We start from the raw sequence: 27,993 nt of genomic DNA, 5'->3' as shown, positions 1-27,993 counted from the left end.
AAGCGGTGCACCAACATGTCCCTTTGAGATTTAGTCGTGTGTTTCAGGGTGCTCCTTCAGACTGAACCATCACACTGCTCTTCAATTGCATTACCCCAGAATGCCAGGGGATGGCTCACATACCGGTCCTTATTATTATTAATCATGTTTATGACAGGAGTGCCTAAGGCCCAACCGAGCATGGGACCCTGTTGCGTTAGGCGCTCTGCCGAGTAGCAGACCGGGCCAGCCCTAAAGAGTTCACAATCGAAACAGCCAGGACACACCCGGGGTGGAGGAAGGGGGCGAAGGCACAAGCAGAGGGAACAAGGACGTGGCTTTAGTGCATGGGTGGTTTTAATTGGGAGGGGATCAGAAGAGCGAAGGGACGTGGCAGGGAAGGGGAACGAGAGGAGAAGGGAGAAAGAGGGGCAGGCGTGGAATGAAGCTGAGGGGAACAGACGGTGCGGGAGGGAGAGGATTGGAGCAAAGAGCCAGTCAGCACGGGCCAGAGCAAGTCCAGTTCAAACCCGAGAACATGGTCTGAATGGCCACAGGTCTCTGCCTTGGCTGCTTCTGCAGCTGCTCCGACTGGCAGGAATGTCTGGCTGACCCCTCTCCGAAGTTCTTCCCCATGGCGAGGGCGGAGTGGGAGGGAAGGCACCACTTGGGTCACAGTGGCCTCGGGAGGAAGGCGGGTCTCCCCTGTATGGGTCTGGTCTATCATGGTAGTGCTGGGGGGGCTGGGTGTCCCGGCAAGGCCCCAGAGCAGCGGACCGTGCTGTGTCTGTTCCTACAGTGCTCAGCTGCAGAGGTGGGCGGCTCGACAGAGGATGCGGAGATGGAGACAAGAAGTCTGCCCAGGCAGAGTGAATTATAAATACCTCTGTACACAGTGCTAAGTACGACACTCCTTTCTCCAGGGAAATCATCGTGGGCGGGAAAGCAATGGGGGAGAAAACCACTGTGGGCGTCCGGCAGGCAAAGGCGAGCTCGGCTCCAGACTTCTTGGTCTTTGGCAGGGCCACAGCTATGCCCTGCTTGGCAGTCTTTTGCGGGGAAGGGGGGAGGGGAGGAACGAACAGGCTCAGCTACACAGAGGACACCTCCTCCAGAGCTCATGGGTCAGATTCAGCCCCACACCGGCACTCGGGCTAGCGCAGGGACAGAGGGGAGGTTGCTCGTGCCTTCTCTATGCCTCTGCCACTGGTGACCACATTGCAGGGGGGAATTTCTTCCCTAGGGTCTGATCCCAAGCCCACGGAAGTCAGTGGAAATATTCTCATTGACTTCAGCAGGCTTTGAATCTGGCCTCTGGCAAGGAATCCTTACAAGGAATTTGACCGGTGACCTTCTGAAAAGAACGCAGTAACACTGAGTTAAAGGAGAATGATTTAGTTGGGGATTGGCCCTGCTTTGAGCAGGGGGTTGGACTAGATGACCTCCTGAGGTCCCTTCCAACCCTGATATTCTATGATTCTATGAATCTTCCCACGTCGGATGCATTTGCCCTATTCTTGGCCTCCAACAATGACAATCACAAGGTTTCCTGGATTCTACCCTCTCCCTGACTGTGCCCAGCTATGGCAGGAAAGCCTGGATCATCCCTGGTTATGTTTCATAGGGAGGTTACCTCCCTAATGCTGCCTATTCAATAAAGCCCTTCTGTCGTTTACCCAGTTTCCATTGTGCAATAAGCCAGGTACAAGCAGGGAGTTGTAAGTCATGGTGGACAGAGTCACTGCGGGCGCGCTGCTTCATTAGGGGGGAGCACAGGAGCACGGTGGGAGGAGTTGTTGCCCAGGGAAGAGGACACACTGAGATCTCCTCTAGAATAAAGGTGCTCTGCACCCTAGCTTTTGTTTCTGTGGGGCCCTCGCAGCGAGCCAATGCTTAAACCGATAAAAATAAAACACATCCCGTCATTTGCTAACAGATCCCCACCTTCCCTCCTCCAGGGCTGGCAGCTTGACTCAGCTCTGCCGGCGTGCATCCGTGTTATTGTGAGAGTCCGAATCCTCCGCTTAGCCATTCTTGGCCCTCTCCTTCTGCCTACCAGCGACTTCATCCCCAAACTCAGCTTAGCAGCCAACCTCTCAGGCTCTTCCCCCTCGCCCCCAACACAGGGCACCTTCCCCCATTTTGGTTCCGTTCTGAATCGTACAGACTCACCGCGGTGACACGTTTCAGTTCGATGGATACCGGGTACACGTCTGTATACAGCAGCTTGGCTTGCAGGGGAGAAGTAGGACCGAAAGGAAGAAAGTTAATGCTGTACAAAGTGAGATGCAGAGACACGCTGGGGCAGAAATGGAGCAGAGTCAAAGCCAGGGAAGTCACCAAGGAGAAATGGAGCGTAGACAGCCGCACAGAGAGTGCTGCACACTAGCTGCAGGGAGGGGACGGAGGAGGCTAAGGCCTTGTCTACCGGCTACATAGCTGTACCCAAATCAAAGTGTCCACCCCGGGAGATACTGGGATCACTGTATCAGTTTAAACTCACCCCTTAGGACAGGTTACACCAAGAAACCTTCCCAACCTAGGCAAGGCTTTCTAGTGAGAGCTGGAGAAAGGTCAGCGAGCAGGGTGTGGAAGCTGCACTGGGCATGGGGAAAGATGAGCCCAGCAATGAGTGGGGCTGGGGAAAGGTGAATGTGGCAGTGAGGGAGCACTGGAAGGAGGCAGGGGAAAGTGTGCGGTGGGGATGGAGGCCTGGAGGAGAGGGTGGAAGGAAGCTGTAAGTGGGGGGGATTTTGGTGTCTGAGCCAGTCGTGCACAGGAGTTTTACAGATCAGATTTGATGGAAGGAGGAATTCTGGCATAACAGGCCAGCAACTTCCCAGCTCCGGCAGGGTGAGCAATGGGGCAGGGGGTGGCTATGCAGTCATGGCAGGTTGGGAGGGGCAAGCAAAGCCATCAAGAGTGTGCAGAGAAGGGGGGCAGTAACTGTAGATCCAGGAGCAGCAAAGAGTTTGTAGTGACACTGCGTACCATCGTCCACATTAGTCCCCTCCAGACAACCCCTCCCTATAACCCTGGTGCCAATCAGAGACACTCCCAGGCCCACTTAGAACCAGTTCTGTCTTTATTTCCAAACAGAAACACTCATCAGCATGGTCCCACTGCCAATAACTTTCCCCAACGTTTCAAAGATCACCTGAGATACCGGATCCTCTGAGGGTTCAGCAGAGTCCTTCTCCAAGCTAACGGGACCAGCTCCTTCTCACTTGAAGCTCCAGAGAAAGGGGCTGAGAACTGTAAGGGACCTGGCTTAAGACCACCCCTCAATGCCCTAATGCGGGGCCTTAACCTCTCAAGTCAAGGGTTAATACAAGTGACTAGCAGGCAAAGCAGGGAGGGCTGTTTCCAAAAGGTGTGGGAAGCACCATATGGCACTCTTCCTCCTCCACCAAGGAAGCCATGGATCAGTGATTAGAGGCAAAGGTCGCAGGCCATCAGAGCAAAGGCCATGCAGTCAAACGCCGGAGGACCATGGCTTACTGCCCACCAGGTACAGAACAGGATAACGCCTGCCCTGTCCGATACAGATCAGAACAACAACAAGAGTAAAAGCCAACCGTGGCCCAACACTGGTGCATGGAGCAACGGCTCCTGGAACATCACGCAGCGTCACCCCCACTCAGGGGCCCCAGGACCAGGAGGAAGGGCGCAACAAGTCGGAAATCATCCCCCGCTCCATCATTTTCAGCAGCCACGCCTGCTCCGCGCTGATGTTGTGCGTCACAAACTGCAGAGAGAAGTGCTGTTGTTATGGATCATTTCTTACAGCACCCAGAACTGTGTGCTGAATGTTGCCCAGCACAGACAGAAAGCAGGCTGGACCCACAGCTGGTGTAAATCAGTGTCAATGGAGCGACTCCAATTGAGACCAGCAGGGGATCTGACCAAAGATCCCTACCCCAGGAAATTTACAAGCTAACATCAGTATGGTGCCATGCTTCAAGCACTGAACTGGGGACCAGGTGACCTGGGTTCTATTCCCAGCACTGCCAGTGACTCACTGCATAGCCTTGGGCAAGTCACTTTGTCTCTCTATTTCCACTCTCATCCTTAGTCTTTCCACCCTGTCTGTAAGCGATTTGGGCAGGGACTGTCTCCCGTAGTGTGTGTACAGCGCCCACACAAGACGGGCCCCTTCTCAGTTACAGGCTCCAGGTGCCACTGCTATTAATGATATAACTTTAATAAAAGGGGGTAAAAAGACAGGAGGGAAGGGAAAGGGTCAGGAATGGCAAGGGTTAACAGCGCTACCGTCATGCAATTATGCAGCATGGTGGGATAAGGGTGATTGGGTTTCTGTATTTTAAACAAATGAATGGCTCAGCTGGCTAATTTCTTACAGGTGGCATGGAAAAAGTGAGACTTAAGCGGGGATTTGCATGAGATCAGGAAAGTGGCTTTGCAGGCCCCGGTGCCTGAGCATGACGATGGGCACCAGGGAGGAACTGACAAACAAGACAGTGAAGGCAACAGGAGGGGAGACCAGCTCTCAGAATCAATAGCAAGACTCCCGTTGATTTCAATGGGCACTGGATTGGGCCCATATTGCCATTCCAAATGCTGTACTGGAGTGGACAGAGTCTGTACCTGAAATCCTCTCAAAAAGCTCCCAGCAGCTACTCCAGTCCCAGCCTCTCCCAAGAGGAGTCGCTGTGGGGAATGATGAAGAAGCACCAAGCGTGGGGGGCTGCCAGCTACTCCAGTCCCAGCCTCTCCCAGCGGGTGGCATCACAAGGAACAGGTTAGCAGAACGAGGATAATCTTACCACGCCCTGGCTCAGATGCTCCGTGTCATAGTAGTGTACTGGTGTGGTATTGTCATGCTTGTCAGGGTATCCAAATCCTATGATGTTAACCTCGTGGCAGACATGGAGGGCTAAGTTCAAAGCGATGATTCCGGTGGTGGAATACTTCTGGATAAAAGGATATGACACATTTTCAAATTGCATTATGCATTTTGGTCTCAACTTTTACCACACCAGCCCCAAGCAACCTGGCTACCTCTGGGACCAACTGCCCCCTCCATGCCCCACTTGGCAGAAAAATACCAAGACAGACAGAAGGGCAGAGTTTACAGGTCTTGCCGTTTCTGTGACAAAACCACAAGGTGCAACTTTTTAAAGTGACGCTGGGCATAGCAGAGCGGCCTGTAGTGAGAACGGGGCCTTTGGAAAAGTCAAATGTTAACCACAGTGGAGATCTATGGGCTTCTGGAAGGAATCCAGCAGGCACTGCAGGTCTGCACATACTACTGAGCAAGCATGCAATCTGTCCCTATCGGACTTCTGGGTATGCCTTGTCTGAGTATGTACTCTCTCTGGTTGGCGTGTTAGGGTTGTTCTAAATTCGAGCCCATGCATTAAATTCCAGCCTAAAAGTTACAAAACTCCACCATCAGTCATTTAAAGGCGACACTGGCCTTCACAAACGAACACCTGCATTAAAAAAAAAATAAATGAGACCAAGCAGAACAGCTACAAAGCTCAGCTCCGGAGCCAACGTAACATCTGTAGTAAGAGGCCCTGAAATATAAACCCTTGTATCAGAGGCCTGGTCTGAGGCCTAAAGCCTGAACCAAAGTACTTTCAGACATTGCTAAGCAAAGCTGGGCTGTGAGCCAGAGGCACGCCCTAATTGCAGAACATGGCAAGAAAAGGGCTCCTAGAAAGCATGCACTAATGATATAAGTAGTAATAAGAGGAACGAACGTGTGCCAAGATGGCACCTGGACATCCTGATACAAGGACACTTCCCAGAGATAACAAGGAACAGGCAAGTGCATCCCAAAGACAGGGTCAAAAGGACAGCATGATGGACAGAGCTGTTTGTTTGAACCAACATGATCAAAGGGGGAGACAGCACCCTAATGAGTCAAGGGGCTGTACCTCAGTACGTCAGGAGGGATGAGTAATCTGTCCGGTATAAAAATAGGTCCCGGAGTGCATATCTTTGTCCAGCCTAGAGGGCAGTGGAGTGAGCTGTGTCCATTGCCAGGGGGCACATATTCGTAGTATGTCCTGTAGAGTCTACATGAAACTATTACTGCGCTTCGCTGGACAATAAACCTGGCCAGGTGCCTTACTAGAGTCTGTGGTCTTTGAGGGTTCTCTCGGGGTCTGCTGTGTCAGCTACCTGCGCAGAGCTGGGGCAGCACACAGAGGGAACACGCACGCAGCCGACTGTTATCATCATCGAACCAGAGCAGAGCACCTCACCGGTAGCTACCGACAATACCATCCGGTCTCCGGTCTCTAAGTACACACTTCGCACTTTCCGCATGGACAGTAGCACTTTCAGCGAGGATACGTTGTAGCACATGGGTTTGGAGATCTGGAGACTTGGGTCCCAGTCCCAATCCCAGCCCTGGCTATGAATCACTGCCTGACCTTGGGCAAGTCATTTAGACACCCTGCCTCAGCTTCCCCCTCAGAAAATGCCAATTACAATGCTTCCCTAATTCGTGGTGGTGGCTGAATTAATTAATGGCTGCAAAGCGCTTTGAGGATCAGGACAAAAGACAAAGAATGATTATACTTATTAACTAGATAATCCTCGGTGCCCCCAACGAGTGGGGAAGCTAATGCTACAGAAGGAGTTGACAACAGAGCCAGGATTAGACTTGAGCTTTCCTGCATACCTCACTGCTTTAAGGGATGCAAACCTAAATTCCTCTCTTCCTTAGAAGCCCATTATCAGTATGGGTCCATCTGATGGGGAAAGAGAAGAACCAAATACACACAGCTTGGCTAAGCATTTACCAAGCTGGGGAGACATTGTTCAGACTCGCATGGCAAGGAATGGTGGGATGAAATTAAGAAAGGGAAATTTAGGCTGAATGTCAGTAATATCCAGACACAGACCCGGTGGATGGGGTAGAAACACCCATTGCCCATTTAGAGCAAGGTCAGCCATGGCAACAGAAATCCTGCTAAAGGCATGCACCCGGCTCTGGCAGGCAGATGGATTGGATGATCAAAGAGGACTTTCCTCTCCACCCCTCCATCTCCTTCTGCGATTCTGCTTTGGGCAGTACTGTACTGCGGTGAAGTAGGAAGGCACAGAGTTAAAGGAGGCAAGTAGCATCCTGGAGCTTTCTCCCTGTCAGGCAGTCAGGGCCATACCTTGCCCCTCTTCTCCAGCTGAAGCAATTTGTATGTTGCTTCGTAGGTGACGTAAGGGTGCAGAATCCGCAGGTGAGAGGCATTCCACTTCCATTCACTGGGAGGCTGGCGCCAAAACCCCTGTACAGTCTGTAGGGGGGAGAGAGAGAGAGAGAGAGAGAATTTTGGATCCAGCTGCAATATCCCAGCCTGTTGACTCATTAGGAAGCAGCAGAGCATAGGAGGGCAGGTGATTAGTACAAATAAGAAATGCATACATAACAATGGCTACAGGAATTAGCACAGAGAGATCACATGGAGGTAGCAGACATAAGTAACCTGACAAGACAGGTCAGTACCAACAAGTAACGGGCAAGTGGTTAGTAACTAAGGGGAAGATTTTCAAAGGTGCAAATGAGAGTGAGGCATCCAATTGCCACTGAATTTCAATGAGAATTGGGTGCCTGACTGTCGAAATCCCAGCCTGCATCTACCCTGGTGCTGTCCAGACTCTGCTGCCCATGTTCGCACTGAGTAACAGTTGGCTACAGGATTAGAATCAACCGGACTTTCTGCTGAGTAAGGATGGCGAAGTCTGGTCCCTTCTCCTGCTCCCAATGCCATCAGCCTTCTAGGATTAGTTCCCATGTAGACAGTATTCCCATTTAATGACGGATGAGTTGAGAGCCAGATTGGACCAGAAGCTTGGGGTCACCCCACTGCTCATGGCAAGCTGCTTAGGTGCACCTCGTGATATGGAAGAGCACAAGAGAGCCCCGAAACCTCTTCACTTACCCTTATCGCATGCCACTTGGCCGAGCACCTCCCGATAGCCCTTTGAGAAGCCTCACCTTATTCCTTGTCTTCAGCAGCATTTCCTTCACCCAGATAAAATCCAGGCTCTTGAATGCAACGAGCACCATCAGCGTTTCATTGTCATTGTTATCCAGAGGGTTGGACAGAGCAGACTCGGGGAAGAAGAGCCGGATGCTGGTTTTCTCACCAACGTCTTCCTTGTGCTCTTTCACTGGAGCATTGTTTAACCTGAGGGGTGAAAGACAGAGTGCTGAGAGCATGCCAGATACACAGGTTGTCACGGAACAGGTCATGTGCCACTGCCGGATGGAACCCAGGGTCAGACTTCTTCACATGTGGGGGTTTATTTTACTTTACTACTTTGTTATTTACAACACCTCGCGGCCTCAATTGATATCACAGCTCCAGTGTGCGAGGCAATGCATGCACACATAGTAAGAAATGGTCCATGATCCAAAAAGCTACATAAAGGCACACAAAGGGTGGCAGAAGGCAGTATGATTTTAGCCCCATTTTGCAGATGGGGAATGGATGCACAGAGAAATTAAGTGACTTTCACTCAGGAAATCGATGGCATTGCCAAAAATTCAACTCAGATCTCCTGAGTCCCAAAGCAAGACCTTGACTACAAGACCATTCTCCTTTCTACTGAATGAGCAAATGGAAGAGGTCAAAGGATTCATCTACACTGCAATAAGAGACCCACAGCATAGGGGTGGCTGGCCCAGGTCAGCTGACTCAGGCTTGCGGGACTCGGGCTGTGGGGCTAAAAATTGCAGTACAGACAGGATTTTTATTGCAGTGTAGCTGTACCCACAGAGCACCCACAGAAAAGGCCTGCAATTTTGGAGGCTGTGAATTCTGATAACCATGGCATCTACTTGTGTGTTTGGCCAAGGTCATGAGGCTCCCTGAACGCAGGGGTCAAGCTGGCTATACAGAAAGAGCTAAGCACGTGTACATCAAGCCATCAGTTCCCCTCTGCGTGTTGGTCCCAGGGAGCATCCGGTACCTGATGACAATGTTGTGTGAGTCAATCACTGCCCCGAAGCCTCGGCCACGAATGGAGTTACTGTTGCCGACCACGACGCACCTTCGGCACCGAAGACTGGACAGAGGAGCCAATGGAATGCATGTGAGGCCCTGTTTGGCCCAGTTCCTCCCCCTCTAGAGCAATATCGCCCAGGGCTTGTCTGGACTACTGATGGGCCTCCCCAGAACAATGCCATGTGACTGCAGCACAGAGGAAACCTGGAACTCAGCCCGGCCCCAGGAGAATTCAGCTGCTCCTGCTGGGCTCAGATACCAGGAGTGGGCTTGGCAAGGTACGGAGCGCTGCCAGTCCAACCCAGAAAGCCCATCTATTACCTGGTTAGCCCTGCAACACAGGGATGCTGCACTCCGCTCGGCTGGATGTGGCCATGCCCCAGTGAGAGGAGCAAGGCATGGAGTCTCCCCAGCATACTAAGAAACTTGCGTGTGGCCTTGGCTAAGCTGGTGGAGGGGGAGGCAGCCATGATAACACAGTCTGTACTGGAAGGGCCAGAAGGCACTGGTGGAAGAGGGAAGCAATCCAGTGGCTAACGGATGCCCAGCAGACGGACCATGCTTCACAGCCAGTAGTGGACGAGCGCCACAGACATATGCACGTACCTCTGTGTGCCCTGAGCGGCCCCGCCCTGGGAGGAGGTAGATGGTGATGGGGGAGGAGGAGAGAGCAGGGTGTAATAGAAATTAGAGGGCAGCGGCTAGTGACCTTTCTGAGGCCCTGGGCACCAAGGCGGACCAGAAGGGCAAGCTAGAGGGGCCTGCAGGGAGAGTAGAAGGGGCCTTTTGGGAGGCGAGGAGAGGCAGCAGGGTGTCAGCAGAGGGGATGGATTGGAGGGGAGGTAAGAATGGGAGAACTTTAATGAGCCTCAGATACAATGGTGCCAAACCAAGCTGCTAAACCCTTTTTTGAGGTTTCCCCACCACTAACACCCACCATTGTCCCACCGACACACAGCCACCAGCCAGCCCCCTACCGCTCAATGGACTTTGGCATCCCCTGCTGCGGGAGGAGCTGTAATGTGTGGAACGCATGGAGAACTGGACAGAAAGGAGAAAGAGGTTAAACAATGACACGAGAACACAATAAACACAAGATCAAAAGAACTAGGGGTCACCAAATGAAATGAACAGGCAGGTTTAAAACAAACAAAAGGAAGTATTTTTTCACACAAAGCACAGTCAACCTGTGGAACTCCTTGCCAGAGGATGTTGTGCAGGCCAAGACTATAACAGGGTTCAAAAAAGAACTAGATGAATTCACGGAGGATAGGTCCATCCATGGCTATTAGCCAGGATGGGCAGGAATGGTGTCTCTAGCCTCGCTTTGGCAGAAGCTGGGAATGGGTGACAGGGGATGGGTCACTTGATGATTCCCTGTTCTGTTCATTCCCTCTGGGGCACCTGGCATCGGCCACTGTCGGAAGACAGGACACTGGGCTAGATGGACCTTTGGTCTGACCCAGTTTGGCTGTTCTTATGTTCTTAATCATTTGCCTGGGCCAAGTGATCCCTTCCCGAAGACACGACTCCTTGGTTTCATCCGCTCCACCTGTTTGCCGAATAGTCTCCACATCCTGTGTATGTCTACCCAGAGACTCAGGGCACGGCAAGCTGGGGTGTAAATCTACAGCGCAGTAGCCTGCCATGCTCTACGTGGCCGCGTGGACCCAGCACTGCCATGCACTCCAATGTCCGCACTGCGCTCTGATCGGCTGCTGTTTCAAACTGCAGTACCCAAAGCGCACCAGAGAACTCGAATGCGTGGCAGGAGGGTCCATACAGCCACTGAGCACCCAGCGGGCTGTAGATTGACACCCCAGCTTGCCGTGCACGGTGTCTCTGTACAGACAAGCCCTGGAGCAGATGAATGTCAGACCTCTCTATTAATTATCCTACATGTGATCACCCCCACATGTGAACAGACCTCTCTATTAATTATTGATCAGGAACAGTCAGCATGGATTCACCAAGAGAAGGTCATGCCTGACTAATCTAATCGCCTTCTATGATGAGATTACTGGTTCTGTGGATGAAGGGAAAGCAGTGGAGGTATTGTTTCTTGTCTTTAGCAAAGCTTTTGACACAGTCTCCCACAGTATTCTTGTCAGCAAGTTAAAGAAGTATGGGCTGGATGAATGCACTATAAGGCGGGTAGAAAGTTGGCTAGATTGTCGGGCTCAACGGGTAGTGATCAATGGCTTCATGTCTAGTTGGCAGCCGGTGTCAAGTGGAGTGCCCCAGGGGTCAGTCCTGGGGCCGGTTTTGTTCAATATCTTCATAAATGATCTGGAGGATGGTGTGGATTGCACTCTCAGCAAATTTGCGGATGATACTAAACTGGGAGGAGTGGTAGATACGCTGGAGGGCAGGGATAGGATACAGAGGGACCTAGACAAATTGGAGGATTGGGCCAAAAGAAATCTGATGAGGTTCAATAAGGATAAGTGCAGGGTCCTGCACTTAGGACGGAAGAACCCAATGCACAGCTACAGACTAGGGACCAAATGGCTAGGCAGCAGTTCTGCGGAAAAGGACCTAGGGGTGACAGTGGACGAGAAGCTGGATATGAGTCAGCAGTGTGCCCTTGTTGCCAAGAAGGCCAATGGCATTTTGGGATGTATAAGTAGGGGCATAGCGAGCAGATCGAGGGATGTGATCGTCCCCCTCTATTCGACATTGGTGAGGCCTCATCTGGAGTACTGTGTCCAGTTTTGGGCCCCACACTACAAGAAGGATGTGGATAAATTGGAGAGAGTCCAGCGAAGGGCAACAAAAATGATTAGGGGTCTGGAACACATGACTTATGAGGAGAGGCTGAGGGAACTGGGATTGTTTAGTCTGCAGAAGAGAAGAATGAGGGGGAATTTGATAGCTGCTTTCAACTACCTGAGAGGTGGTTCCAGAGAGGATGATTCTAGACTATTCTCAGTGGTATAAGAGGACAGGACAAGGAGTAATGGTCTCAAGTTGCAGTGGGGGAGGTTTAGGTTGGATATTAGGAAAAACTTTTTCACTAGGAGGGTGGTGAAACACTGGAATGCATTACCTAGGGAGGTGGTAGAATCTCCTTCCTTAGAAGGTTTTAAGGTCAGGCTTGACAAAGCCCTGGCTGGGATGATTTAATTGGGGATTGGTCCTGCTTTGAGCCGGGGGTTGGACTAGATGACCTCCTGAGGTCCCTTCCAACCCTGATATTCTATGATTCTATGATTATACAGTGGCACAGACATGGACAACACATTGCACTGGGGGAGCCTGGCCAAACACGCAGCCCCTTGCCCCAAGGAAACTATCGCTGTAGCCTTTGCCCTCCCTTCTCCCTATTCCCCCTGCTGCCCAGGGCTTTCACTCCCTGTGTCACTGCACCAGGTAGTTGGCAAACTCTTTAGGGCAGGGATCATATTTTGCCTAGGTTTTCCATCAAGTGTCCCAGCATACAAATAATCAGGGCACACGCTGGGACGGTTCAGAACTGAGAGCCCCGATACCAGCCCATTGCGGGGGTCGATGGGACTATGACCGTGGACTGCAATGGAAGCTTTAACAGTACAGCACTCATCAATTCTATTCATGGGCCTACTGGCCCTGCTGGAGAATGGAATTAAAGAGTTTCCTCCTTCCTTCATCTCCGCCATTCCCCACGTTCATCCTCACACAGTCGTATCCAGGGAGCAAAGCCGACACTCCTCCAGCCTGACCACCTACCCAGGAAATCCTGCGGTCCAGCTCTGATGAGCCCTGGCATATTTCTATCCTATCACCACCCGCACCTTCCATATCTCCGTGTGGCTGCGTAATGGAGAGGCTTTTCTGATGCCCAGTGGGCCCCCACAGTCCCGCGAGTTAACCGCGAGCAAAGGGTGTGCTTGGGGAGGGGGGAGACCGGTACCCGAGCTCTTCAGTCCAAAGGGAAGCATATGGAACTGGAGAAGGTAGTTTAGTTGTCTCCTGGCAGGGGTGTTGTCCTGCCAGAATAACTCCCTGCTGGTCAGGAAAGGCTTCCAGTCAGGCTCAAACCTAGCAAGAGAGAGCCTGGGTGTTAGCAGCAGGGTCCAGAGGAGAAAATGCCAGTCACAGCCTCGGCACATGGGCTGAGCGTCCAGGCTCATTTAGGGCAGTTGTTCTCAACCAGGGGTGGGTGTACCCCCGGGGGTATGTAGAGGTCTGCCAGGGGGTACGTCAGCTCATCTAAATATGCACCTAGTTTTACAACAGGCTACATAAAAAGCACTAGCGAGGTCAGTGCAAACTAAAATGTCATACAGACGCTGACTTGTTTATACTGCACTAGATACTGCACACTGAGATGGAAGTGCAGTTTTTATATTCCAGTTGATTTATTTCATAATTATATGGTAAAAATCAGAAAGTCAGCAATTTTTCAGCAATAGTGAGCTGTGATACTTCTGTATTTTTTATGTCTGATTTTGTCAGCAAGTCATTTTTAAATGAGGTGAAACTTGGGGGTACGCAAGACAAATCAGACTCCTGAAAGGGGTACAGTTGTCTGGAAAGGCTGAGAGCCGCTGACCGAGGGCACTCGGATGCTTCTGTGCTCTCCCCAAGCGCTTCTAGACAAGGAACCACATCCCACCCTGTTAGCCCTGGCTGGTTCCACCCCATGTCTCAGCCCGGCCTGCGATGGCGAAATCCCCTCTGAGCTCCCACACTCAACTTCCCCAACGTGTTCCCCTTGCCTTGGCCTGCCGACGTCTTGGAAATGCTGCGTCATCTTTCAGTTGCTCTGCCCTGGGGCGGAAGTGAGGTCTGCTTTTCCTGTTGCGGTTCCTCAGCGTGTCTCACCTCAGCTTGTTCACTGACTTCACAGCGGTATCAGCACTCACAGTGGACATCTCCCTTCCAGTCTGCTGAATTCCCCACACACTGGGACTGCCCTGCCCCTCCACATACACTGGTCAGAGCGTCAAACCCTCCCTCGCCAACATCCCCAGGGCAAATCAAAAGCAACTAACAAACCTGCCAAGAATGGGATTTCTCCATGCAAAGCGCTTCCTGCAAATGTTGATGTCCTTCCTGTGAAAGACACATGGCTCATTTATTCACAGCCTTCTGACTGCCTCCACCCCCTCTCTAGCCCTCCATGAGTCTGCTCCAGAACTGTCCATTAGCACACCCCTCCGGCTCCCTCTCCACGACCTGACAGGGATCCCACACTATGGGAAGATTTTAGGTTTAGAATTGAGTCCTTCCGTGACTTTTTCCCCCCTGCTACTTTTCTCTTCCTTTCCTCTCCTTCCACCCCATCCTCCCTGCCACACAATTCAGATCATCTCCTCACCAGGCAGAACACAGCTCTCCCAAACTCCCCATGGTTCCCCATGCCCCACACTGGGAGCGAGCAGTCTCCATTGTCCCAGGACAGAAAGGTCTGAGCTTTACAGGTGAGGTGTGTTTCTGGCTCCTGAGCCCCCGCTACGAGCCTAATGTCATGCAGATCGGGCCTGGGGAAGCAGGGTGACTTACTCAAAGGGAACATCAGGTGACATCCTCCTGCAGTACCGGAAAACTTGCACACTGAGCACTGTTGAAGGAAATGGACACAAGGCGGACACGCTGAAACAGGGAAGCAACGGCCTCATAGAATATCAGGGTTAGAAGGGACCTCAGGAGGTCATCTAGTTCAACTCCCTGCTCAAAGCAGGACCAACCCCAACTAAATCATCCCAATTTTTTCCCCTTATTTTCTTTTTGCTCTAGATCCCTAAATGGCCTCCTCAAGGATTGAACTCACAACCCTGGGTTTAGCAGGCCAATGTTCAAACCCCTGAGCTATCCCTCCCTCCTAGCAGCACCACAGCTGGGCTCACCTGCCGCCTAGCCCCCGAAACGCACATCCGACTGACGTGAGTTTCAACCACATAGGGCTGAAGACCTGCAGATACTGTTCCAGAACAGGGGAGCCCCTGAGTGGCTAGATCAGAACTAGTCCCTCACTGACCAGGATTGAATGGGACTTTCTGTTAATAATTCCTAGTATTTCTACAGCAATTTCCACCCTGGGCCCTTGCTGCGCATTGCAAACATTACGACCTGCAGCACCCCCGTAGGGTAGGTATTATTCCCTCCTCTGTAAAATGGCAACATAGCAGCACAGAGAGGTTAAGTGACTTGTCAAAGCCCTTCACTAAGTTAGCAGCAGAACTAGAAAGAAGAAGACCCATGAGCCCTGACTCCCAGCCCACTGCTTTAAGCCACAGACTCCCTTTCAGGGCCAGGAATAGAACCCCGGAGCGCTGAGTCTCAGCCCCCTCCCCACTCTAACCACAGGCACTACAGATAGCAGCCCTGAGTTACATCCGCAACCCTGAGCATGCCCTTTGCTGGACACAGTTGGCAAAGGCTTCATTTACGCTGAGCCCAGCTCTCTCTCTTTCTCATTGTCTCTTCAACAGCCTCGTATCTGCACAGATTAGGGGATGCAGGGAGCAGGCTCCTTCAAACCTCTCATGTTTCTATTACAGGGAGCCATTCCCCCCCCCAGCACATCCACCAGCGGGACCTGGAAAGAACACAAACAGCCAGAACCCCAATCCTGCCCCCCAAAATGTGGGTTAAAAACACAGGACTGCAGAACAGAGAAAAAAAATCATTTTTTTGTTCTTTCTTTGTACAGCACCTAGCACAGTGGGGCTCGGGTCCATGCCTGGGGCCCCTAGTTGCTATGGTAATGCAAATAATAATGTTCCACCTCCTTGGAAACCAGTGTCCCTGCCAGGGAAAACCACGGGCCCAGCCCTACATTCCTTGTGCACCACTGAAAACAGTAGGAGTTTGAGGGGAGAAAGACAGACAGGATTGGCCCCGTCTATAGATGGGTAGGAAAGACCCTTTAACACCAAAAGAACGCTAGACATCTTGTCTCCTTTGCGTTGCCTTTATTCTTGGCTCTCCACTCCACATGGGCAGTAAAACCCAGTCACTGAGTATGTTTATTGCAGTTGTGCCCAGGACTCAGCCAAGATGCGGGACTCCACTGCGCTAGGTGCTGTATGAACACAGAATGATAACTCTGCCTTCCCTGGGCTCCCATACCTCTGGGCTTCCGAGATGCACGAAGCTGCAGATTGAGGGGAAAGCAGCCAGTCCACCCCCTCCAAGGGCAGGACACCAGCCCAGGTGTGAGGGGTGTCTGATACTGCACTGAAGCAGGGCCAGAAATAAGGAGATATGGAGGTTACAACCCTGAAGAGTTGGGGGTAGGGACAGGGATGGCGGGGGGGGGGGGGAAATTCCCCTCATCTCATACCATCTCCCCCATTCAAGGTATCAGTGCAAGAACCCGCACTTGTTCACACACCCCCTGGGGAGGGGAAAGCAAATCAAGCCTCCCCGTTATCTCCCATCCATCAGCAGGGAAGGGGGGGCACACCCTCTAAGTAGGAAGGATGGGGGAGCAGAAGAGGTGAAGGAGAGCAGCCACAGGAGGGATCCAATCAAGGGGGACAGACACTGCTGTAATGGCCCCCTCAACTCAGCCGTTCTCAGCCCCATCGGAAGGCAAGGGGCACAGGCACAACTTCACATCACCCTCTTTCCAGCCCTGGGCGGAGCAGGGGAAATGGCCTGCAACATTTTTATGGACAATACGTGTGACTCAGTTTACCTACTGAGTATAAAGGGGGCGTGAGGCATAGCTGGATATCACAAAGGCAAGAGGCCTGTCTGGGTTGGAACCAGATACATCCGGCTGGAATCCACCCATATGCCACGGAAGGTCCTGCAGAGCCAGTGGCAGCTTCAGCCACCGAAAATTCCCTTTGAAGGCCTGGCAGCCAGAGAGAGTTCACACAGCGTGGCTACGGCGGGACACAGAGGAACGAGGTGTTTTAAAGGCTGCTGCTGGAAAGACAGAGACGCTGAGCCAGCGAGAGAGCAAGCGAGCCGAGATGGATGCCGGGAGAGCGTGGAACATTGGGACATCGCACACGCTGTCATAGGCTTGGCTTGCCCATGCTTGTTGACCTGAGCATGCGCCGATGCTGTATTCCAGCTGGCTAATAAATGGCACCTTGTGAGAAGGCTGCCCTGCCTCACTGAGAATACCCTCTAGGTGCATTGCTCCCTGAAGGGGTAGCAGTCTCTGCAGGGGTCTGAAGCACTTTGTAGGAGCACTCAATGAGAAACAGGCGGTGCAGGAGCCCAAAGGCCCAGGCTCAGGCCTAACTGCTCCCAAAGGGACCTGAGGAAGGTGGGATTGTGGGACACTGACTGGCCGCATCTCCCAGGGGCCTGCCAGCCCCCAAATACTCCACCTCTGCCTCCAGAGTAAGCTCCAGAACGGGGGAGATCTAATGGGGAAAGCCGCACCGAGCCAGCCGGCCTTTGTGTTTGTAACAGACCCTGCCAGCTCCCCTGCTGTTTGCTGCATACCCAGAATAGGAAATCAACCTGCAGTGGACCTGGCCGCTTCTCGCCTTCTGTTGGAGCCCGCGGTTCTCTTGTTAGCTCAGCACTGCCATAGAGTCTGAAGTTACCAAGCGACGTGTCCTCCCCAGCAGAACACCCCTGCCCACATCAAGCCAGGCCTAGGAGAACTGAGCAGCACAGGGATAGATGCCAAGGAAAAGGCCGAGCAAACACATTTCATGGCCACAGGCCATGCGGTTCAATCGTGGTGGCCAAGCGTTAGTTGCATTTGTGAGCGTGGGTAGCAAAGTCGCTAAGGCCATCTCTGGAGGGTGTCGCCGGGGGCTGCTGTTACATCAACTCAGCAGGAGCAAATGGCCCAGTGCAGGTGTTCCCAGGCTGACGAGGCTAATTTGGAGCGTTCGGTGCCCAGCTTTAGACACCCAGGGCCTGATTTCCGGAAGAACAGCTGATTTCTGAAAGAGTGGAGGGATAGCTCAGTGGTTTGAGCACTGGCCTGCTAAACCAAGGGTTGTGAGTTCAATCCTTGAGGGGGCCATTTAGGGACCTGGGGCAAAAATTGGGGATTGGTCCTGCTTTGAGCAGGGGGTGGGACTAGATGACCTCCTGAGGTCCCTTCCAACCCTGATATTCTACGTTCATTGAGAAGATAGCAGGACATCACGGAGGCCCTCAGCTACCACAGTAATGAGCACAGTAGGGAAATGGGCTCAGTGCTCCTGACAGTCAGGCTCTGGTGTGTGTAAATAAAGATGGGCACAAAAACCTGCAGGCCATTTTGGGAAAACTGGTCGATAAAGCTGCATGTGTGTCACAGCCATGACATCCACATGAAATCCTTTTCAGAGTGGTAGTCATGTCAATTTGTATCAGCAAACAAACAAAAAAAAAAGGAGTACTTGTGGCACCTTAGAGACTAACAAATTTATTTGGGCATAAGTCAATGGGAGTTTTGCCATTGATTTCAGCGAGGCCAGGATTTCACCCATGACCTTCACGGATCTTATGTGTAAAAACATCTAGATCTTTGACAACCCAGCCAGCCTTCTGCTAAGCAAAATTCCTCCAGGAATCTTTACAAAGCTGGCTGTAAATCATCTCCAAATGAGTCAAGTGGAATATGGATTTTCAGATTTTTTAAAAAACACCTATTAGTTAAGCCCAATTTTGATTGGAAAACAAAAGATTTTAATTTGACTTTTCTCATAATGTCCCATGTCAAATAACACAATGGTCATTAAATTACCCGGAGGATTTCTTTCAAACTGAAGGTCTGACGGATGCATTTTTAGCCCGAAAGCTGCAATGATTTTCCCCAAGACAAAAAAACAGCCTTTCTAGTGAAAATAGGACACCCTTACTTTGTGGAAGGGGTTCACAAGCACTGGTCTTCCTGGTGGATTTCATTGGACCACCCACCCATCCACTGGGGTGACCAGATGTCCCGATTTTATATGGACAGTCACAATATTTGGGGCTTTGTCTTCCATAGGCGCCTACCAGCCCCACCCCGTGCTGATTTTTCACCCTTGCCGTCTGGTCACCCTACTATCCACCCCCCCACACACACACATTCTAACTCTAAACCTGTAGGAAGCTCCTCATGAGTACCGGGGTCTACTGAACCGAGACCATGGCTACTTCACGGCCTAAGCTGCTGTTTTCAGGTACTTACAATTTTTGAAAAAGTTACAACTTGGACTGAAATTATCCACATTCTTTCACAGCACAAAGGTAACATTTTGGGAGGAGACTACAATGACATTCCCCTGGATTATTTTGTGCTAAGTGTGGGAAATAATACAGGAGATTTTCACATTTTAAAAAAAAAAAATCTTTTCTTCCCCACCACACAGGCAAATACAGCTCAAGTGACGCAATTTTCTACAAATAACCTAGATCCAAGTATAAACATAGTCCTGCCCATGACCTGCAGTGTTACTAGGCACCCGATGATTGTAATGCAAAGGGTTATTACAGGTTCAGTGCTTACTGCTGGGAGTAGTTCCACTGAGGAAAGCATCATTGCTCGCAGTAGTAAATGCTAGGAAGTCTTCGCAAGATCGGGTGCTTGGTTTGGAAAAGAACGGCTGGCTGTGGCAGAGCCGCACAAACACAACCTTGACTAGCAGCTCTTTAGGGCCACGTGGCGGAGACCTGACTCACCCCGGGAGCACTAACCCACGCAAGTGTCCCCCTGAAGTCAAAGGATTCATGGGAGTAAAGGTTCCCCAGTGTGGGTACGGACTGCAGACTCCAGCCCTTGGCCCGGACAGTGGCGAAGGGCTGGTGCACACTGCACCATTCTCCATCCTGTCCGATATCTTTGGGCCTGATTCTCCACATATTCATTCCCATCACGCTGCCGGGAGCCAGAGAAACCTCAGGCCTGTTCTGCTTCGCCAGGAGTAGAGGTGGTTCCACAAATCTCACGGACATCAAACTTTCTGAAGCTATTTAGCTCTGCACGTAGCTGATCTATGTAACCACATTTCCTGTTACCATTACCATGCTCCAACCTAGGGTGACCAGATGTCCCTATTTTATAGGGACAGTCCTGATTTTGGGGTCTTTTTCTTATATAGTCTCCTATTACCCCCCCCCCCCGATTTTTCACATTTGCTCTCTGGTCACTCAACTCCAACCTCCCTTGTCCCTTCTACCCCTTTGCCACACTCACTTATTGGGTCCTGTCTACCTGAAGTGCAAGCTCTTCAGGTCATGGGCTGTCTCTCACTATATAGTGCCTGGCACAGTGGGGCTTTGATCCTGGTGACCATATGCAAATACAAGTGGGGCAGGGGACAGGATGGCAGGAGACAGCGTGAGATCAAGCTCTCTTACCCACACTCAGGAGAAGCCTCAGCACCTTCCACAGCTTCTTGAGAAAGACAAAGGTGAATCTGCCCTGCGATTTGGAGCACATGAGCCCCTCAATATTCATATCGGCAGCTTCTGCGTTCCCAGCCTGCAAAGGAAACTAACAGAGGTGACCCATCAATTCATCAATCAAAAGGACTGGTGAACCACGACATTAGACTTCGCACAGAACGGTAGGCAGGGATCCTTCTCAAGCGCTCGTGCGACAGCTGCCTGCGTTTGCCCTGGCTACATTGACCCGGCATTCCGGGTAATGTCTAGCATTTGAGTCTCTGGGACACGCCTCACGCTGCTTCATCCCCTGCTGAGACTCCCCATGCAAATGGAAGAAAGGCCGCGCCGAAAGACTCACCCACCTCCCTTTTGCTTTGGGCTGCCGGGCAAGGGGCGGGTGGGTTGGTAGGAGATGTTGTTTTTACCAGTTACCCTAAAACGACACAGTGAAAGGGGACGTCACCAACAGGAGTTACCTAAACGCTGCCCAAAGGTGAATTTTTCTCCCCATGGCCCCAAAGCTTGCTCGACCGATAAGAATGATACTTCCCTCCAAAGAGCAGAGAGCATGGCACCTTTGCCAGCGGAGCAAGGCAGCTCTGTGAGCAAGCCGCAGAGTTTGCAGCGTTTAGGCCTCTGAGCTTGACTGACAGCCTTAATTATACAGGGACAGAGATGCAGCTGGAGCAGACACGTGGGAGCTCAGGCCGGTAAAGCCACAATAATGCACTCCCGCTCTTTAAGGGACGGCGCAGGAAGGAAGAGCTCCGCTTCCTCCGTCTGAGAGCGATCACCTCATTAGCCCCATTGAGCAGGGGAGACAAACTCAAGCACAGCAGGAGAAACCGGCAGCCTGTAACTGACGGTGCCTTATAGTCCTCCCCCCCTCAGCGGCTGGAAGGGGGCCTCGTGAGGCTGATTATCTGGGGCAAAACCAGCTCTTCCAAAGCTGCCCATTGGCCAACGAAGAGACCCTTCAGCTGTGCTGGCATCTCCTGCTCTCCCAGACCCCACGATATGCATCTGAGGAAGTGAGCTGTAGCTCACGAAAGCTTATGCTCTAATAAATTGGTTAGTCTCTAAGGTGCCACAAGTACTCCTCCACTTTTTTTGGTGGTTACCTTAAAAGCAAGGGCATTGGTGCTCCCCCTCCCCAGGGAGCCTGGGGTTCGCACTGCAGGAGTAGGTGAGAACTGACTGTCTCAAGCTATTGCATTGCTCCTGCCAGACAGGCTTCCGTCTGATGCAGGTGCAGGGGGGCGTTTGCTTTGCAAGGCGTCAGTGGGAGGTAATCGTTTCAAAGAAGGAAGGTTAAGTGCCTCTTTGCCAGGAGTCTGAGATGCATCACGTGCGGGCGATGGGCAAACAGTGCCCCTGCAGCTCGGCTCTGGTTAAGGGCCACTCAGAATTGACTGAGCATCTGTGTTTCTTTATTGGTCAGCCACAGATCAAAGTTGCTCATTTGAAAAGAAATAATGGGGTGGGGGGAGAAATCAACCAACCAAACTGGGATCTTCCCTTCTCCTGGATCATCAGCAGGGGCTGGAGACCAGACTGTGCGTCACTGCCCTCAAATTAAGGCCTTGATGACACCTGTGCAGTGCCATCACCTCCACGGGGTTTGCAGGGGTATAACTGAGAAGGCCTTAGTACCCAAGCCTGTCGACGCAGCACGGGGTGGACTCATCTCTGCCTCACTCGCCTGCGGCTGCGTGCGTTCTGCAGGGCGAAGCGGAGTGAAGAGCCGACGAAACGTATCTGTCTGTCACTACAGTCAGGAGGCATAACGCTGAGTAAGGGGATTCCTCTTGCCCTTCGCCCTCTCACGCCCCCGTAGCTACCTCTCCGAGCAGCCTCTACCTCCAGAGTCTGGATACGCAGACCCTGCCTGGCAACAGTGCCCTGACTCTCCCCAGCCCAGAACTGTCTTGGGGGGCTCTGACCCTGCAGAAGCCTCCCTGCTGGGTGCCAGGTGCCACTACGGTCCACAGCTTATGTGCCAGGAGCCTGTCCAGTACTAAGACAAACCGGATGTGACTTTGCCCTGTATCAGACCGGGGACACCATACTGAATAGTGCTCCCCTCTGCCGGCGTGATCTTGCACATACCGTGCGTGCGAGGTCATGCTGGTGGGGGGACAGGGCAGGGAGCTCTTCAAAATGGCATCCTGCATGGCACGCACTGTGCGTGCGAGGTCACACCAAGGGGAGGGGGGGGGTCACGCCGTTCCTGAGGTACCAGAACGGCCGGTAGGCCAGGTACGCGGGAGTGGCCACCCTTCCTCCACCAGTGCCACGGCGTTCATACTGCTCCTTTAGCACGCTAGCTTGAGCTCTGCTCGTGTGAGTCTGTCTCCCTAGGCTTGCTCCCGGCTGCCGTGTGGACACACCCTTCGTGAGCCCGTCTGAGCTCCGCCCTACCGCCCTTGGGCCCCACTGGAGACCGGCCTCTCTCCTTCCTCCCTGCAGGGACAGAAAGAGGGGATGGATTCACTGGGGGGAGGCATCTAGTTTCCCCACCTATGCTGGCCTAAAGGGGGCCCCCTCCCCAGCCCCGTGCACAGGGCTGTGGTTTTGGGGTCCAGGTCACTCTCTGGGGAAGAGAGCTGCTGGGGTTTTCAACCCCTTCCCCTGGGTCAGCTCCTCTCCTCTGCTCTGCTGGATGGGTTCTTCTTACAGCAACTGGCCTGGGAACTGGGGAGAGGGATGGGGGGTGCCCACTGGGTGCTCATGGCAACATGGCCATGGCTGGTTGAAGATGGTCTGCCATGTGGGGGGGGGGCAGGGGCAGTTACATTAAAACTGCTTGTTGCCTTGTCCGCCCTTCCTTATGCACCCTACATATTCCCCCTTTACAAGTAATAATAATAATAATTACGGTAAACCTAGGAGCCTGAGTCATGGACCAGGGCCCCATGGTGCTAGGTGCTGTACAAACCCAGAACAAAGATGGTGCCTGCCCCAAGGGACTTACAATCTAAGCACGGCTAACTGTGGCGCCTTGCAGCACCCTAAATGATTCCTCTCCCTCCTGCTTGTTCAAACCCATCCAATCTCTGCAGGCCATTATGGTCCCATCACCGCCTTGACCCTGCAAGGAGCTGCTTTCAGGATGCTCCCCCCGCCTCGCACCTGCATGGAGCATCACTACCCTATAAGGAGTGCTGCACAGACACAGGGGGCTGTGCCGCAGGGAACTCCTTGCAGGATCGGGGGCTAGCTGCTTTCATCTTCCCTCAAGCCAATGCCTTCACCCCCTCCCATCCGCCCCACTCTGACCGGTTTTGTTGCCATTCCGGTTCGGGGATACCTTCCCAGCAATGACGTGCTCAGATCAGAATACGCCATTCCCCGGTCTCTGTAGAAAGGGGACAGCGAATCGGTGTCTCTGCGGCTCAAAGCCTTACTGAGCTCCCTAGCAATACAGTACGACTGCAAACTCAGACCTCAGTCCCTCACGTGGTGACTTCAACACATGAATGGCTCCACAGAACGTGGAGGTCAGACAGGTCAAGAGGTCATCTTTCCTTGCTTCAGAGAAATGCAATCGAGCTGCATAGCTCTCAAGATGCAACGTGTCCGGCACAGGCTGCTTCCTAGCATGGAGCAAGACAGTTTTAAAAAGAAAAAAAAAAAAAAATCAAGCAAACTACCGCCTGTCTGGGGAAAAGTCTGTCTCTTTCTCCAACGCTCCACCAGCAGGTGCTGGGCCCGGGTTTATTTTCATAGAGGGTTTTTTCATTTTTGTTTGTTTGTTTGTTTCTTCCCTTTTAATTAAAGTATTTGTTGCCGCAGCAGGAAATGTAAACTGTACAGCAGCCTATATATATATATATATATATATATATATATATATATATATATAAAGAGAGGGAGACATAATTTAGCAAAAGCAATGATCTTCAAGCATACACAGAAGGCACCTCCCGCCCTCACCCCAGAAACCACCACAACTAAAACCAAAAAGACTGTCCCTTTTAAAAAAAAAAATATTAAATTCCCTGTATATGGATTGAGGACCTTTGGCCCACTGAAATCGGTGGGAGTCTCTGCGCTGACTTCAGTGGCGTTTGGATTGGGCCTTCTCTCTACCCGTTAGGCTCAAGCTGTCTAGGTTTCCCTTGGAACGCACATTTGCTCGTCATGGGTCTGAACGGAAATAAGGGTCTCTGACACGCTGTTAGAAGAACAGGAGGACGTGTGGCACCTTAGAGACTAACCCATTTATTAGAGCGTGAGCTTTCGTGAGCGACAGCTCGCCGCATCAGGTGCGTGACACGCTGTTTGCACCGCAGCTACCCAAAGATGCTTTCAACTGCCACTGGGGAGCTTCCTAATTATTCCCGGTTTGCCTTGCAATACAGCCCAGCGGTCCCACTCAGACGGGGGGCTCTGTTGTGTAGGTGCTGTGCGCACACACGCAGGAAGGCATGGTCCCTGCCTCTATGAGCTTGCGGTCCTGATGGGAGTTGGATACGTCTCCACAGCTGAATCTCAGAGGTCTGCTGCCCCGGACAGGAAGGAGACGAACCAGCCAGAGTCTGGCACTTAGAACATGTCACTCAATTTCAGCCAAGGGTGAGGACGCAAGGACCATCAGCCCCAGGGGCAGGCACAATGCAGGGCAAGCAAGGGCACGGCCCCCAAATAATCGGAGGGGGCACAGAGCTCCTCCGGCCCTGGGGCGGTGGCCAGAACTGACAACTCCTCCAGCCCCAGGGCCACAGCAGGGAGAGAGAGAGAGCTCCCCTGGCCCCAGGGCCACAGAGGGGGCACAGAACTTCCCCGGGACCAGCTCTCTCTCTCTCTCTCTCCCCACCAAGGCCGGAGGCGCTCTGTGACCCCACCACAGCCAAGTACTTGCGGATACATGTATTCAGATGGCTCCACGGCACGTGGATTTTCGTTGATGCGGTGAGTGTCCTGCTGTTTATTTCTATGCATATGATGTAGGTGCATATGTCGATAGGGTTTAATGTGTTTCACAAGCCCCTCCAAAAGCAGTCAAATGTGAATTCCTGTGCACACCCCTGATCAGCCGTGTATCCGACTGGAACGGGGAGGATGGAGCCAGAGAGAACAGCCTTCTCTCTAAAGCATGGGCCCCCACCAGTCCCCCAAGCGTTTAGCTTTTCGCCACTGGGTCGCCGCAATGCAGTGGAGCTATCTCTGCAGAGCACTCAGGCATCCCGGCGAGTGCGGAACATGACTGCCAGCCTAGCTCATGGCACAGTCCCTACAGAGCCCGTTACCCGTCCTCTCCGTGCAGCACCATGGCTCCCAGTTCAGATTCAGGTGCAAGGCAAAGTGTCTACAAGGGCCGATAGGATCGAGCCTTCATGGCGTGGGGTCCTGTCTGGACGCCAGCCGCTCTTCATGGGCCAGCCCAGCAGCTCGGATCAGCGGAGACCCTCAGATTGGTGGTTCTAGACGAGTCTGTCTCAGGACCACAGAGCTCTTTGTGGAAGGCTCCCTGGGCTGGAATGCAGCCGTCGCCCCGCACAGGGCCCGTCGCAGCTCGTGGCAAATCTCTGGGCTGTCCCACAGCACACAACCGCCTCATCGGCAGCCCTTCTTTTTGGAGTATTCTCTTTCTTCCCTGGATGCAGCTGCCACTCGGTGGCAACGCTGCCTCGGGGTTAAAGTTGGGCAACTGATTTAAAGTATGTACCTACATCATCCCCATTTCCTGAGTATGTCATAAGATTGCCTGCACCTATCCTCAGAGCACCACTACCAGAGAAGGCCGGGCTGTTATTCCCATCTCACCGAGGGGGCACTGAGGCACAAAGTGACTTGCCCAAGGTCACACACGAAGTCCGTGACAAAGCAGAGAACTGGACCTGGATCTCTCAAGTCCCAGGCTCATGCCCTAACCCCTGGACCAGCCTTCCTCTCCTGGAATGGAAATCAGAGCTCCTGGTTTCTATTCCTCCCTCTGCTACTCACCTGATCTAACCCTGGGCGAATCACCGTCCCACTCTGTGCCTCGGTTTCCCATCAGCGAAATGGCCATAACAATGATATTCTGCCTAGCTCAACTAATGGCTGGAAATTTACTTTGAGATCCCCGGGGGTGAGGTGCTATTTTGATTCATGGCCAGCCTATCAAAAATCCCCAGTGCCTGAGGTTGTGTGCTGTTCTCCATTGTCATGCTGGAGAAATAGCTAAATAAATCTTTATGGTCTTCTAGCAGTAACTGAGCAGGTGAGGTACACTGGGATTTTTTTTTAAACCACCTATTGCACCCTTGCAAGAACAGGCTAGTAAATGACAACAGATCCAGTCTGACTCCACTCCTCTAGCCTCCACCTCCCCCACCCCAGCCATCTCTCGCTCCAACCAGATAGAAAAACCAACTTCTCGAAAGATTGTCCCTCCCATTTCAGCACAGCAGGACAAGTGGAAAACAAATTAAAACCATTACAATAACCATCAGAACCATCCACCGCTGGGGCTGGGGGGAGGAGGAGACATACCAGCATCACTTTGGTTTAAAAAAAAATCTATTTATATTAAAATAAACAAGCACAAAAGAAGAAAGAGAAAAATCAATCAACTGCATTTAATAACCAACACACAGTGCTGCATGCCGCAAGGCGGAACGCAGCTGGGGAGAAGGACACCTAAAAAAGGCAACAATTCTCTCCCTCCACCTCTCTACGGGCCCGGTTACGCTGCAATCAGAGGTGGGACTGACATACCCGAGCTGGTTTATACCTGAGCTTAGACATAATTCAGTGAACTTTCTCTTTGCAATTCCAAAGCTGTTTCCTCTCCCGGAGGAGAGAGACTGGACCTGTCCCCAACTACCAACCCCTGGGAGAACCTGCCAGGGACCCCTGGCATTGCTGCATCCGCCCCCGCACACACCTTCCGTGAAAATCATCTCCCCACACCTGACGCTACTACACACACCAGCTCAGCCCGCGAAAAGATGCCTGGCACAACTAGGCACATGTGGCATGGACACAAGCGTGCGCACGCACACACACACACCCCCCCCGTCAGTGAAAATATCCCTCCACCGCTAGCTTTGATGCACGCACCCCTTCCACCCGTGAAAAGAAGCCGGGCACATCCGGGCACGGCCGCGCCAATGCACCCACACACGTCTCTGGGAAAATATGCCCTGCACAGCAGGCACTGATGCAGAGCAGGGCAGGCAGCGTGAACGGACCCCTGGCTCTGTCCTCACTGCAAGGCCACCTTCACCTCTGTGCCCCCCACCCACCCCCCACGCTTTCCCCCTGGAACTCAGCTGGCCCAGGGGGGTTGAAGCAACTTTGCCCCCTGCCAAGGGTTAAGAAGTTTGATCCTGCCAGACAAATGGGCTACGGAGACACCCCGGGCCCTTCGGTGGCCCTGCAATGCCATCGTGTGGCCATAGCGTGCACACCACAGCAAGCTTCAGGCTCAGAGGAGTGAAGAAGCGAAGAAGGAATCAGCCACCGTAAAGAACCTTCCAGGTCTCTGCTGCCCCTAGTCCCTAGTCTCCTGGAGTTTGACCGTAGCACGGCACTTCCCTGCTCCCACCCGGCAGTCATCCCTCTCTCCCCGAAGCAGCCAAATGCAGCCCAGAGAGTCCTACCCTCTGGGTCCCAGAGACGTCAGGTCCCAGCCGACGATGCTCCATCTGGACCAGAGAGGTCTGGCTGCCTCGTGTGCTGGGGGCTTGTCATCTCTATGGCTGGATGAGGGGGACTGAAACCTTGGGTGCACGTCCCATGTTCTGGGTGACTGGCCAGCACGGCCTTGTTTCTT

The 27,993-nt window shown here is 52.5% G+C and overlaps 1 pseudogene across 1 annotated transcript; it reads right to left on the bottom strand.

Annotated features, from left to right (window-relative positions):
* Nucleotides 1-196: 196 nt before the first annotated feature.
* Nucleotides 197-27,879, bottom strand: LOC140899381 (CMP-N-acetylneuraminate-beta-galactosamide-alpha-2,3-sialyltransferase 4-like; annotated as a pseudogene). Its single transcript, XR_013634771.1, has 10 exons — nt 27,821-27,879; nt 20,199-20,322; nt 9,941-10,004; nt 8,929-9,024; nt 7,952-8,144; nt 7,122-7,250; nt 4,767-4,913; nt 3,620-3,727; nt 872-1,028; nt 197-231 (listed from the first exon to the last, which is right to left on the bottom strand). The product of XR_013634771.1 is annotated as a CMP-N-acetylneuraminate-beta-galactosamide-alpha-2,3-sialyltransferase 4-like (transcript).
* Between the last annotated feature and the right edge of the window lie 114 nt (nt 27,880-27,993).

Source organism: Lepidochelys kempii, chromosome 16, assembly GCF_965140285.1.
Source record: "Lepidochelys kempii isolate rLepKem1 chromosome 16, rLepKem1.hap1, whole genome shotgun sequence".
Lineage (NCBI taxonomy): Eukaryota > Metazoa > Chordata > Testudines > Cheloniidae > Lepidochelys > Lepidochelys kempii.
The sequence above is the reverse complement of the archived record's forward strand: the minus strand, read 5'-3'. Positions and strand labels throughout refer to the sequence as shown.